Raw genomic sequence first — 11,783 nt, 5'->3', positions numbered from 1 at the left:
CATGTGTAACGGTAGACAGTAATGGTCTTCATTTTTTGCCCAACTTGACGGACTTCCACACATTCTGACAACTGATTAATGCGCTCAGTATGGGGTGTGACCACCTCTGGCACCAATACAGGTGAATGATGTCATATGGAGAGTGGTTCGTGGATGCTGACGTGATGCAACCTGTGTACCTAGTGCATCCCGGACATGCTCTATTGGATTTAAATCGAGAGAGCGAGCAGGCCATGCCATGCATAAATGTTCTCCATTTCCAAAAACGCTTCAACCGTCTGTGCTATATGAAGTCAAGCATTATCGTCCATCAGTACAGTCTGGATCACAGCGCCACGCAACAAGCAAACATGAGATCCCAAGATTTCCTCACAGTACCTGACAGCAGTTAAATCTTGCTGATTGACCCTAGAGGTTTTCAAGTGGTCAACATAATCCCTGCTCACACCAAAGGGATCATCCTCAATATCAGTATCTTTCCACAATGGTTGGGTCCTGATGTGAATCCATTGAGAATCACTCTCCAGACCAAATCGGGACTCATCTGTGAAAATTCAATCATTCGACCGTCCAAGTGGCATGTTGACGGCTCCACTCCAGACATTCCCTTCTGTGAAGAGTACGTCAGAGGTAAACAGACAGCAGGTCTCCAACAATAAGGCCACTTTGCAGTACTACGGCAGTACCATCATACCCTTACAGCCAAATAACGGTCCACTCTTTCTGATATCACGTACAGTTGGCCATGTCCTGATCTCCAGGTTAACAGTTTTGGTCTAGATAAACTGTTGCCTCATCTGAGAAACAGAACAGTTCACATTAAGCCACTGAACCACATCAGTTTGCAACTCCCCTGTTTCCATTCTTTCTATTGCCCTCCACAGCAGAGCATCTGTAGGCATCTTCTCTGTGCCATACTGCACTATCTGTGAATGTGTACACGGTGATTATGGATGTGGGACTGCCCTGCAAATTCCTGGCCTGCTTCATCGGTGCCCTGCCATCATTGCTGTCATGGTTGTTCATTGATCAGAATGCCATCATGTACACAGAACACGATCGTAACGACATCTGTTCACAGTTTGTATGGTTATATCGTGAATTACGCACAGGAAGGGGAAATAGCAGTTTGTTGCTTTAATTTTGGACACCAATGTATGTTTGAGCGTTTGAACATGTAGATGACTGCTATATCTCATGGACATTAATAAAGCATTGTAATAAAATACGTTAAAATATAATTCTTTTAACACCATATTAAGGTGTTTTTTTTTCCGCCAAAAGTCGATAAATGCCCATAGTTGCCGGTATCAGTTATGTTGCCTCCTTTAAATCCGTGTATTTTTTGCGCAAATAATTTTTTTATGTCCTGTAGGGTTTATTATATGCCTCCATTGTTGTAAAATGCATATATTATTATTATGTTGTTGTTGTTGTTGTTGTTGTTGTCTTCGTCTTCAGTCCTGAGACTGGTTTGATGCAGCTCTCCATGCTACTCAATCCTGTGCAAGCTTCTTCATCTCCCAGTACGTACTGCAGCCTACATCCTTCTGAATCTGCTTAGTGTATTCATCTCTTGGTCCCACTCTACGATTGTTCCCCTCCACGCTGCCCTCCAATACTATATTAGTGATCCCTTGATGCATCAGGACGTGTCCTACCAACCGATCCCTTCTTCTAGTCAAGTTGTGCCACAAACTTCTCTTCTCCTCAATCCTATTCAATACTTCCTCATTAGTTACGTGATCTACCCATCTAATCTTCAGCATTCTTCTGTAGCATCACATTTCGAAAGCTTCTATTCTCTTCTTGTCCAAACTATTTATTGTCCATGTTTCACTTCCATACATGGCTACACTCCCTACATATACTTTCAGAAACAACTTCCTGACACTTAAATCTATACTCGATGTTAACAAATTTCTCTTCTTCAGAAACGCTTTCCTTGCCATTGCCAGTCTACATTTTATATCCTCTCTACTTCGACCATCATCAGTTATTTTGCTCCCCAAATAGCAAAACTCCTATACTACTTTAAGTGTCTCATTTCGTAATCTAATTCCCTCAGCATCACCCGACTTAATTTGACTACATTCCATTATCCTCGTTTTGCTTTTGTTGATGTTCATCTTAGATCGAGATCTGCATCAAACCAGTCTCAGGACTGAAGACCACAACAACAACAACAACATCATCTTAGATCCTCCCTTCAAGACACTGTCCATTCCGTTCAACTGCTCTTCCAAGTCCTTTGCTGTCTCTGACAGAATTACAATGTCATCGGCGAACCTTAAAGTTTTTATTTCTTCTCCGTGGATTTTAATACCTACTGCGAATTTTTCTTTTGTTTCCTTTACTGCTTGCTCAATATACAGATTGAATAACATCGGGGAGAGACTACAACCCTGTCTCACTCACTTCCCAACCACTGCTTCCCTTTCATGTCCCTCGACTCTTATAACTGCCATCTGGTTTCTGTACAAATTGTAAATAGCCTTTCGCTCCCTATATTTTACCCCTGCCACCTTCAGAATTCGAAAGAGAGTATTCCAATCAACATTGTCAAAAGCTTTCTCCAAGTCTACAAATGCTACAAACGTAGGTTTGCCTTTTCTTAATCTATTTTCTAAGATAAGTCGTAGGGTCAGTATTGCCTCACGTGTTCCAACATTTCTACGGAATCCAAACTGATCTTCCCCGAGGTCAGCTTCTACCAGTTTTTCCATTCATTGTAAAGAATTCACGTTAGTATTTTGCATTTGTGACTTATTAAACTGATAGTTCGGTAATTTTCACATCTGTCAACATCTGCTTTCTTTGGGATTGGAATTATTATATTCTTCTTGAATTTTGAGGGTATTTTGCCTGTCTCATTCATTTTGCTCACAAGATGGTAGAGTTTGTCAGGACTGGCTCTCCCAAGGCTGTCAGTAGTTCTAATGGAATGTTGTCTACTCCTGGGGCCTTGTTTCGACTTAGGTCTTTCAGTGCTCTGTCAAACTCTTCACGCAGTATCATATCTCCCATTTCATCTACATCCCTCTTCCATTTCCATAATATTGTCCTCAAGTACATCGCCCTTCTGTAGACCCTCTATATACTCCTTCCACCTTTCTGCTTTCCCTTCTTTGCTTAGAACTGGGCTTCCATCTGAGCTCTCGATATTCATACAAGTGGCTCTCTTTTCTCCGGGCACCTCTTTAATTTTCGTGTAGGCAGTATCTATCTTACCCCTAGTGAGGTATGCCTCTACATCCTTACATTTGTCCTCTAGCCATCCCTGCTTAGCCGTTTTGCACTTCCTGTCGATCTCTTTTTTGAGACATTTGTATTCCTTTTCTCCTGCTTCATGTACTACATTTTTGTATTTTGTCCTTTCATCAATTAAATTCAGTATATCTTCTGTCACCCAAGGATTTCTACTAGCCCTCGTCTTTTTACCTACTTGATCCTCTGCTGCCTTCACTACCTCATCCCTCAAAGCTACACATTCTTCTTCTACTGTATTTCTTTCCCCCGTTCCTGTCAATTGTTCCCTTATGCTCTCCCTGAAACTCTGTACAACCTCTGGTTTAGCCAGTTTATCCAGGTCCCATCTCCTTAAATTCCCACATTTTTGCAGTTTCTTAAGTTTTAATCTACAGTTCTTATCCAATACATTGTGGTCAGAGTCCACATCTGCCCCTGGAAATGTCTTACAATTTAAAACCTGGTTCTTAAATCTCTTACCATTATATAATCTATCTGAAACCTATCAGTATCTCCAGGCTTCTTCCATGTATACAACCTTCTTCTTGGCCACAATAAAGCGTTCACTATGTTGTTTGTAGTAGCTTACCTGAATTCCTATTTTTTATACATTATTAAACCTACTCCTGCATTACCCCTATTTGATTTTGTATTTATAACCCCCCCCATGAACCATGGACCTTGCCGTTGGTGGGGAGGCTTGCGTGCCTCAGCGATACAGATAGCCGTACCGTAGGTGCAACCGCAACGGAGGGGTATCTGTTGAGAGGCCAGACAAACGTGTGGTTCCTGAAGAGGGGCAGCAGCCTTTTCAGTAGTTGCAAGGGCAACAGTCTGGATGATTGACTGATCTGGCCTTGTAACAATAACCAAAACGGCCTTGCTGTGCTGGTACTGCGAACGGCTGAAAGCAAGGGGAAACTACAGCTGTAATTTTTCCCGAGGGCATGCAGCTTTACTGTATGATTACATGATGATGGCGTCCTCTTGGGTAAAATATTCCGGAGGTAAAATAGTCCCCCATTCGGATCTCCGGGCGGGGACTACTCAGGAGGATGTTGTTATCAGGAGAAAGAAAACTGGCATTCTACGGATCGGAGCGTGGAATGTCAGATCCCTTAATCGGGCAGGTAGGTTAGAAAATTTAAAAAGGGAAATGGATAGGTTGAAGTTAGATATAGTGGGAATTAGTGAAGTTCGGTGGCAGGAGGAACAAGACTTCTGGTCAGGTGACTACAGGGTTATAAACACAAAATCAAATAGGGGTAATGCAGGAGTAGGTTTAATAATGAATAGGAAAATAGGAATGCGGGTAAGCTACTACAAACAGCATAGTGAACGCATTATTGTGGCCAAGATAGATACGAAGCCCACACCTACTACAGTAGTACAAGTTTATATGCCAACTAGCTCTGCAGATGACGAAGAAATTGAAGAAATGTATGATGAAATAAAAGAAATTATTCAGATTGTGAAGGGAGACGAAAATTTAATAGTCATGGGTGACTGGAATTCGAGTGTAGGAAAAGGGAGAGAAGGAAACATAGTAGGTGAATATGGATTGGGGGACAGAAATGAAAGAGGAAGCCGCCTGGTAGAATTTTGCACAGAGCACAACATAATCATAACTAACACTTGGTTTAAGAATCATGAAAGAAGGTTGTATACATGGAAGAACCCTGGAGATACTAAAAGGTATCAGATAGATTATATAATGGTAAGACAGAGATTTAGGAACCAGGTTTTAAATTGTAAGACATTTCCAGGGGCAGATATGGACTCTGACCACAATCTATTGGTTATGACCTGTAGATTAAAACTGAAGAAACTGCAAAAAGGTGGGAATTTAAGGAGATGGGACCTGGATAAACTAAAAGAACCAGAGGTTGTACAGAGATTCAGGGAGAGCATAAGGGAGCAATTGACAGGAATGGGGGAAATAAATACAGTAGAAGAAGAATGGGTAGCTTTGAGGGATGAAGTAGTGAAGGCAGCAGAGGATCAAGTAGGTATAAAGATGAGGGCTAGTAGAAATCCTTGGGTAACAGAAGAAATATTGAATTTAATTGATGAAAGGAGAAAATATAAAAATGCAGTAAGTGAAACAGGCAAAAAGGAATACAAACGTCTCAAAAATGAGATCGACAGGAAGTGCAAAATGGCTAAGCAGGAATGGCTAGAGGACAAATGTAAGGATGTAGAGGCCTATCTCACTAGGGGTAAGATAGATACCGCCTACAGGAAAATTAAAGAGACCTTTGGAGATAAGAGAACGACTTGTATGAATATCAAGAGTTCAGATGGAAACCCAGTTCTAAGCAAAGAAGGGAAAGCAGAAAGGTGGAAGGAATATATAGAGGGTCTATACAAGGGCAATGTACTTGAGGACAATATTATGGCAATGGAAAAGGATGTAGATGAAGATGAAATTGGAGATACGATACTGCGTGAAGAGTTTGACAGAGCACTGAAAGACCTGAGTCGAAACAAGGCCTCCGGAGTAGACAATATTCCATTGGAACTACTGACGACCGTGGGAGAGCCAGTCCTGACAAAACTCTACCATCTGGTGAGCAAGATGTATGAAACAGGCGAAATACCCTCAGACTTCAAGAAGAATATAATAATTCCAATCCCAAAGAAAGCAGGTGTTGACAGATGTGAAAATTACCGAACTATCAGCTTAATAAGTCACAGCTGCAAAATACTAACACGAATTCTTTACAGACGAATGGAAAAACTAGTAGAAGCCAACCTCGGGGAAGATCAGTTTGGATTCCGTAGAAACACTGGAACACGTGAGGCAATACTGACCTTACGACTTATCTTAGAAGAAAGATTAAGGAAAGGCAAACCTACGTTTCTAGCATTTGTAGACTTAGAGAAAGCTTTTGACAATGTTGACTGGAATACTCCCTTTCAAATTCTAAAGGTGGCAGGGGTAAAATACAGGGAGCGAAAGGCTATTTACAATTTGTACAGAAACCAGATGGCAGTTATAAGAGTCGAGGGACATGAAAGGGAAGCAGTGGTTGGGAAGGGAGTAAGACAGGGTTGTAGCCTGTCCCCGATGTTGTTCAATCTGTATATTGAGCAAGCAGTAAAGGAAACAAAAGAAAAATTCGGAGTAGGTATTAAAATTCATGGAGAAGAAATAAAAACTTTGAGGTTCGCCGATGACATTGTAATTCTGTCAGAGACAGCAAAGGACTTGGAAGAGCAGTTGAATGGAATGGACAGTGTCTTGAAAGGAGGATATAAGATGAACATCAACAAAAGCAAAACAAGGATAATGGAATGTAGTCTAATTAAGTCGGGTGATGCTGAGGGAATTAGATTAGGAAATGAGGCACTTAAAGTAGTAAAGGAGTTTTGCTATTTGGGGAGCAAAATAACTGATGATGGTCGAAGTAGAGAGGATATAAAATGTAGGCTGGCAATGGCAAGGAAAGCGTTTCTGAAGAAGAGAAATTTGTTAACATCCAGTATTGATTTAAGTGTCAGGAAGTCATTTCTGAAAGTATTCGTATGGAGTGTAGCCATGTATGGAAGTGAAACATGGACGATAAATAGTTTGGACAAGAAGAGAATAGAAGCTTTCGAAATGTGGTGCTACAGAAGAATGCTGAAGATTAGATGGGTAGATCACATAACTAATGAGGAAGTATTGAATAGGATTGGGGAGAAGAGAAGTTTGTGGCACAACTTGACCAGAAGAAGGGATCGGTTGGTAGGACATGTTCTGAGGCATCAAGGGATCACCAATTTAGTATTGGAGGGCAGCGTGGAGGGTAAAAATCGTAGAGGGAGACCAAGAGATGAATACACTAAGCAGATTCAGAAGGATGTAGGTTGCAGTAGGTATTGGGAGATGAAAAAGCTTGCACAGGATAGAGTAGCATGGAGAGCTGCATCAAACCAGTCTCAGGACTGAAGACCACAACAACAACAACAACCCTGTATTCACCTGACCAAAAGTCTTCTTCTTCCTGCCACCAAACTTCACTAATTCCCACTATATCTAACTTTAACCTATCCATTTCCCTTTTAAATTTTCTAATCTACCTGCCCGATTAAGGGATCTGACATTCCACACTCCGATCCGTAGAACGCCAGTTTTCTTTCTCCTGGTAACGACATCCTCTTGAGTAGTCCCCGCCTGGAGATCCGAATGGGGGACTATTCTACCTCCGGAATATTTTACCCAAGAGGACACCATCATCATTTAACCATACAGTAAAGCTGCATGCCCTCGGGAAAAATTATGGCTGTAGTTTCCCTTGCTTTCAGCCGTTCACAGTACCAGCACAGCAAGGCCATGTTGGTTAGTGTTACAAGGCCAGATCAGTCAATCATCCAGACTGTTGCCCCTGCAACTACTGAAAAGGCTACTGCCCCTCTTGAGGAACCATACGTTTGTCTGGCCTCTCAACAGATACCCCTCCGTTGTGGTTGCACCTACGGCACAGCCATCTGTATCGCTGAGGCACGCAAGCCTCCCCACCAACGGCAAGGTCTATGGTTATTATAGATAGTATTTTTAATTATAGTTTTTTACTTTATTGAGAACACAAACAATAATAATAGAAATACAGTGGTATAATACAATAATAGCAATGATAATTATTTTAACATAATCGTTTAGTTAATATCATTGTTATCAGTACACGAAGTATGAAATGAAGAACACAAAAAGTACTGCATGCTACAATCATTTTATTGCTGTTAAGTTTTCCCTCTTACATCTATACATTATTCGTCCGAGCCATCTGTATAAAACTCCTGTATCGTCTGGAATTTCAAAATACTTTAGTAAGGCAGACACATCTTTCTTCTTTTCTTTGCTTACAATATTTTGTTTTGGTAAAAGGATGGGTGTTGGATGGCATAGTTTCTTTTGTCTCAGGATGTCAACTTGTACTGGGTCTCTTAGAGTATGTATCATTTACAGATACATTAACAATTTTCTTTTCTTCCATGTATGAGGTGATACTCTGGCTGTTTATTGTGGATGCTAGTTTGGATTTTAGTGCTTTCTGAGCACTGTCTCTTAGATTTTTAACAGTCCACTCTGTGTTTAGAACTTTCAGAGTACCATTACCTTCTAAAAGATCATAATATTCTTTAGTAGACAAGATACCTTTTTTTTCTGTAAGACTTCTCAATTTTATCAAACACTCGGTCTGATCAGGGAAGAAGTGACAAATAATATTGAATTTCGTGCTGTTCTTTTCCAAGAACACTATAAGCATCACCACCATACAGCTGTTTTTATTTTGGGTGCTGGAAGAATCTGAGAATGGATGTATAGTATTGGTGTCGTCTTTTTTTTTTTTCTTAGCATCTACATGGATACTCTGCAAATCACATTTAAGTGTCTGGCATCAACAAAATATTTTTGCATTCGCAGGAGGAAGTTGGTGATTGAAATTTCATGAAAAGATTCTGCCGCAATGAAAATCGCATTTGTTTTAACAAAGTCCACTCCAAATCCTATTTCATTTCAGTGACTCTCTCTTCCCTATTTCGCAATAATACAAAATGTGATGCCCTTCTTTAAACTTTCTGAAAGTACTGTGTCAATCCTATATGGTAAGGATCCCAGACCACACAGCAATATTCTAAAAGAGGGCAGACAAGTGTAGCGCATGCAGTCTCTCTGGTAGATATGTTACATTTTCCAAGTGTGCTGCCAATAAAACGCAGTGTTTTGTTAGCCTTCCCCACAACATTTTCTACATGTTCCTTCCAATTTAAGCGGTTCGTAATTATAATTCCGAGGTATTTAGATGAATTTACAGCCCTTGGACTAGTGATTTATCATGTAACCAAAGTTTAATGGATTCCTTTTAGCATTTATGTGGATCACCTCACACTTTTCATTATTTATGGTCAATTGCCAATTTTTGCACCATACAGACATCTTCCATAAATTGTTTTGGATCTTATTATAACTTTATGAGATGATAAACTACAGCATCATCTGCAAACAACCTAAGAGGGCTGCTCAAATTGTCTCCTAAATCGTTTATATAGATAAGGAACAGCAGAGAGCATGTGACAATACCTTGGGGAATGCCAGAATTGCTTCTGTTTTACTCAATGACTTTCCATCAGTTACTAAGAACTGTGACCCCTCTGACAGGAAATCACAAATCTAGCCATATAACTGAGACGATATTCCATAAGCATGCAATTTTACTACAAGCCGCTTGTGTGGTACAGTGTCAAAAGCCATCCAGAAATATGGAATCAATTTGAAATCCCTTGTCAGTAACACTTGACACTTCATGCGAATAAAGAGTTAGTCGTGTTTCACAATGGCATTTTCTAAATCTGTATTGACTGTGTGTCAATAGACCATTCTCTTGGAGGTAATTCATAATCTATGTCAGAAAGTAAGTCCAGCAAAGCTGAAACAACTTGACTGCATCCTCTTGAAGATCCTGTCTCCACCCAGGTGTAGAAAATTATGCTTTCCCTTCTTTGCTCTTTAGTATGGATCATGATGCACAGATTGTGTAACCATATTTGTCTAGCATCGAAAACCTCACTATAGGCTGGTTTTGCTGCATGTCAAAACAAATCTATATTTGAAGAGAATTCAGGATTTCAGCCAGTCATCATAAACTTCATTACACGGTATTTCAGCTGGACCGCTGACAGTCATCTTCAGTTGAGCCATTGAAGAATGACTAAGACTTCCTCTGCTCCGCCTTTGACTAAGACTTCCTCTGCTCCACCTTATGTACCGTGCTGATAGTATTGCCGCACAGGCATCAGTCACAGTGACAGAAGAACCACACCACCCAGCAGCAATGCTCTTGCTGTTGGAACGGCAAGGATCAGCTGTCTTGGGCATTGCCACTTGTCACAGTTATCAGAGTACTCTGGTGTCTTCGTCTGGAGCAAATCTTGAAGCTGATGGGATTCCAAGCACTATCCAGGTAGTAGCTGCCGTGACATTTCATTAGATTTTCCGCGATGCGTATTTCAACAAATTATTTTATAAAGGAGTCCCAATAAGATGTTGCTGTGGCCAAGATTAATGTTTTCTTATACTCCACTGAATGCCCATTGGAGATACAATGTTCTGCAATTGCAGACTTGCTGGGTTGCAGAAGGCAAGCGCAGTGTTTATGTTCTGTGCAACATTCTTCCACCATGCATGCTGTTTGTCCAATGTAGGCCATACCATATTGGCAAGGTATTTTGTAAGTTCCCGCCTTCCGCAATAATAAATTATCCTTCACTGATCCAAGCAGGTCCGAAGTTTTGGATGGTGGGCGGAAAATCACTTTCACCTCAGAGCGATTAAGGATTCTTGCTAATTTGAAAGAAATATTTCCAACGGAGGGAAGAAAAGCTAGGGACTTTGCTGACGCGTTCTCCTCTTTTCCCACTTCCTGGTTCTTGGTTTTAGCTGAGAATGCCCTGTTAATTTGCTGGGTCAAATATCCCTTGTCTGTGAACACTGTCCTTAAATGTTCCTAGCTCTGTAGTTAAACTACCTGCATCTGACACACTATAGGCCCTATTTACAAGGGTTTTAAGCACACACATGATTTGGGATGGGTGATGGCAATTTGAGGAATGAAAATACAACTCAGTGTGAATGGGCATATGGTAAACAGAATGTCCCACAGAGCCATCACTCTCCTGTCTGATCAAAAAATCCAGGAATGGGAGACAAAAAGTTAAGATTATGTAAAAACTCCGTTAACTTATCATCTCAGTGGGGCCACATTATGGAAGTATCATCCACATAACTCCAAAAAACAGTTGGTTTAGAAACTACTGATTCCAGTGCTCTTTCCCCCATAAATAAAAGTTAGCCAGTATGGGAGACAAGGGGCTGCCCATGGCAGTGCTGTCAGTAGAATTTGGACAATGCGACACTGTCTGTTTTTGTTAAAGGACTCAATTTTGTACCTACACCAAGTCAGTACCTCTGATGAGTTTCGTGAGCAATGTTGAAGAAGCTATATGATGCCATCCACAACGTGCAGTCATGGGCTCTAGCCCACGGTTTCAAGTTTTTGGCCGCAAAATTGTGTGTTATGCACTTCTGTCAGCATCATCCCGTTCATCCAGAACCAGAACTTTACCTTACTGACGATCCACTCACTGTAGTGGAGACATATCAATTCTTAGCACTGGTTTTCGATGCCCGATTGACTTGGCTTCCTCACCTTCATCAGCTTAAGCAGAAGTGCTGGCAGCACCTCAATACCCTCCACTGCCAACTGGGGTGCAGATCGCCCTACGCTGCTGCAACTCTACAGACCCCTTGTTCAATCCCGCCTTGACTATGGGAGTTTGGTTTATTGTTCGGTGGCGCCCTCAGCATTGCGTTTACTTGACCCAGTGCACCACTGTGGCATTCGCTTAGCAACAGGAGGCTTTAGAACGAGACTGGTGACCAACATCCTGGTGGAGGCTGGAGTCTCTCCAGTGCAGGTTAGGCGTGCACATCTCCTGTCTAGTTATGTTGCACACGTTCGTAGTTCTCCTGCACATCTTAATTACCGTCT

The sequence above is a fragment of the Schistocerca piceifrons genome, chromosome 2, assembly GCF_021461385.2.
Source record: "Schistocerca piceifrons isolate TAMUIC-IGC-003096 chromosome 2, iqSchPice1.1, whole genome shotgun sequence".
Lineage (NCBI taxonomy): Eukaryota > Metazoa > Arthropoda > Insecta > Orthoptera > Acrididae > Schistocerca > Schistocerca piceifrons.
Note: the sequence above shows the minus strand (reverse complement) of the source record.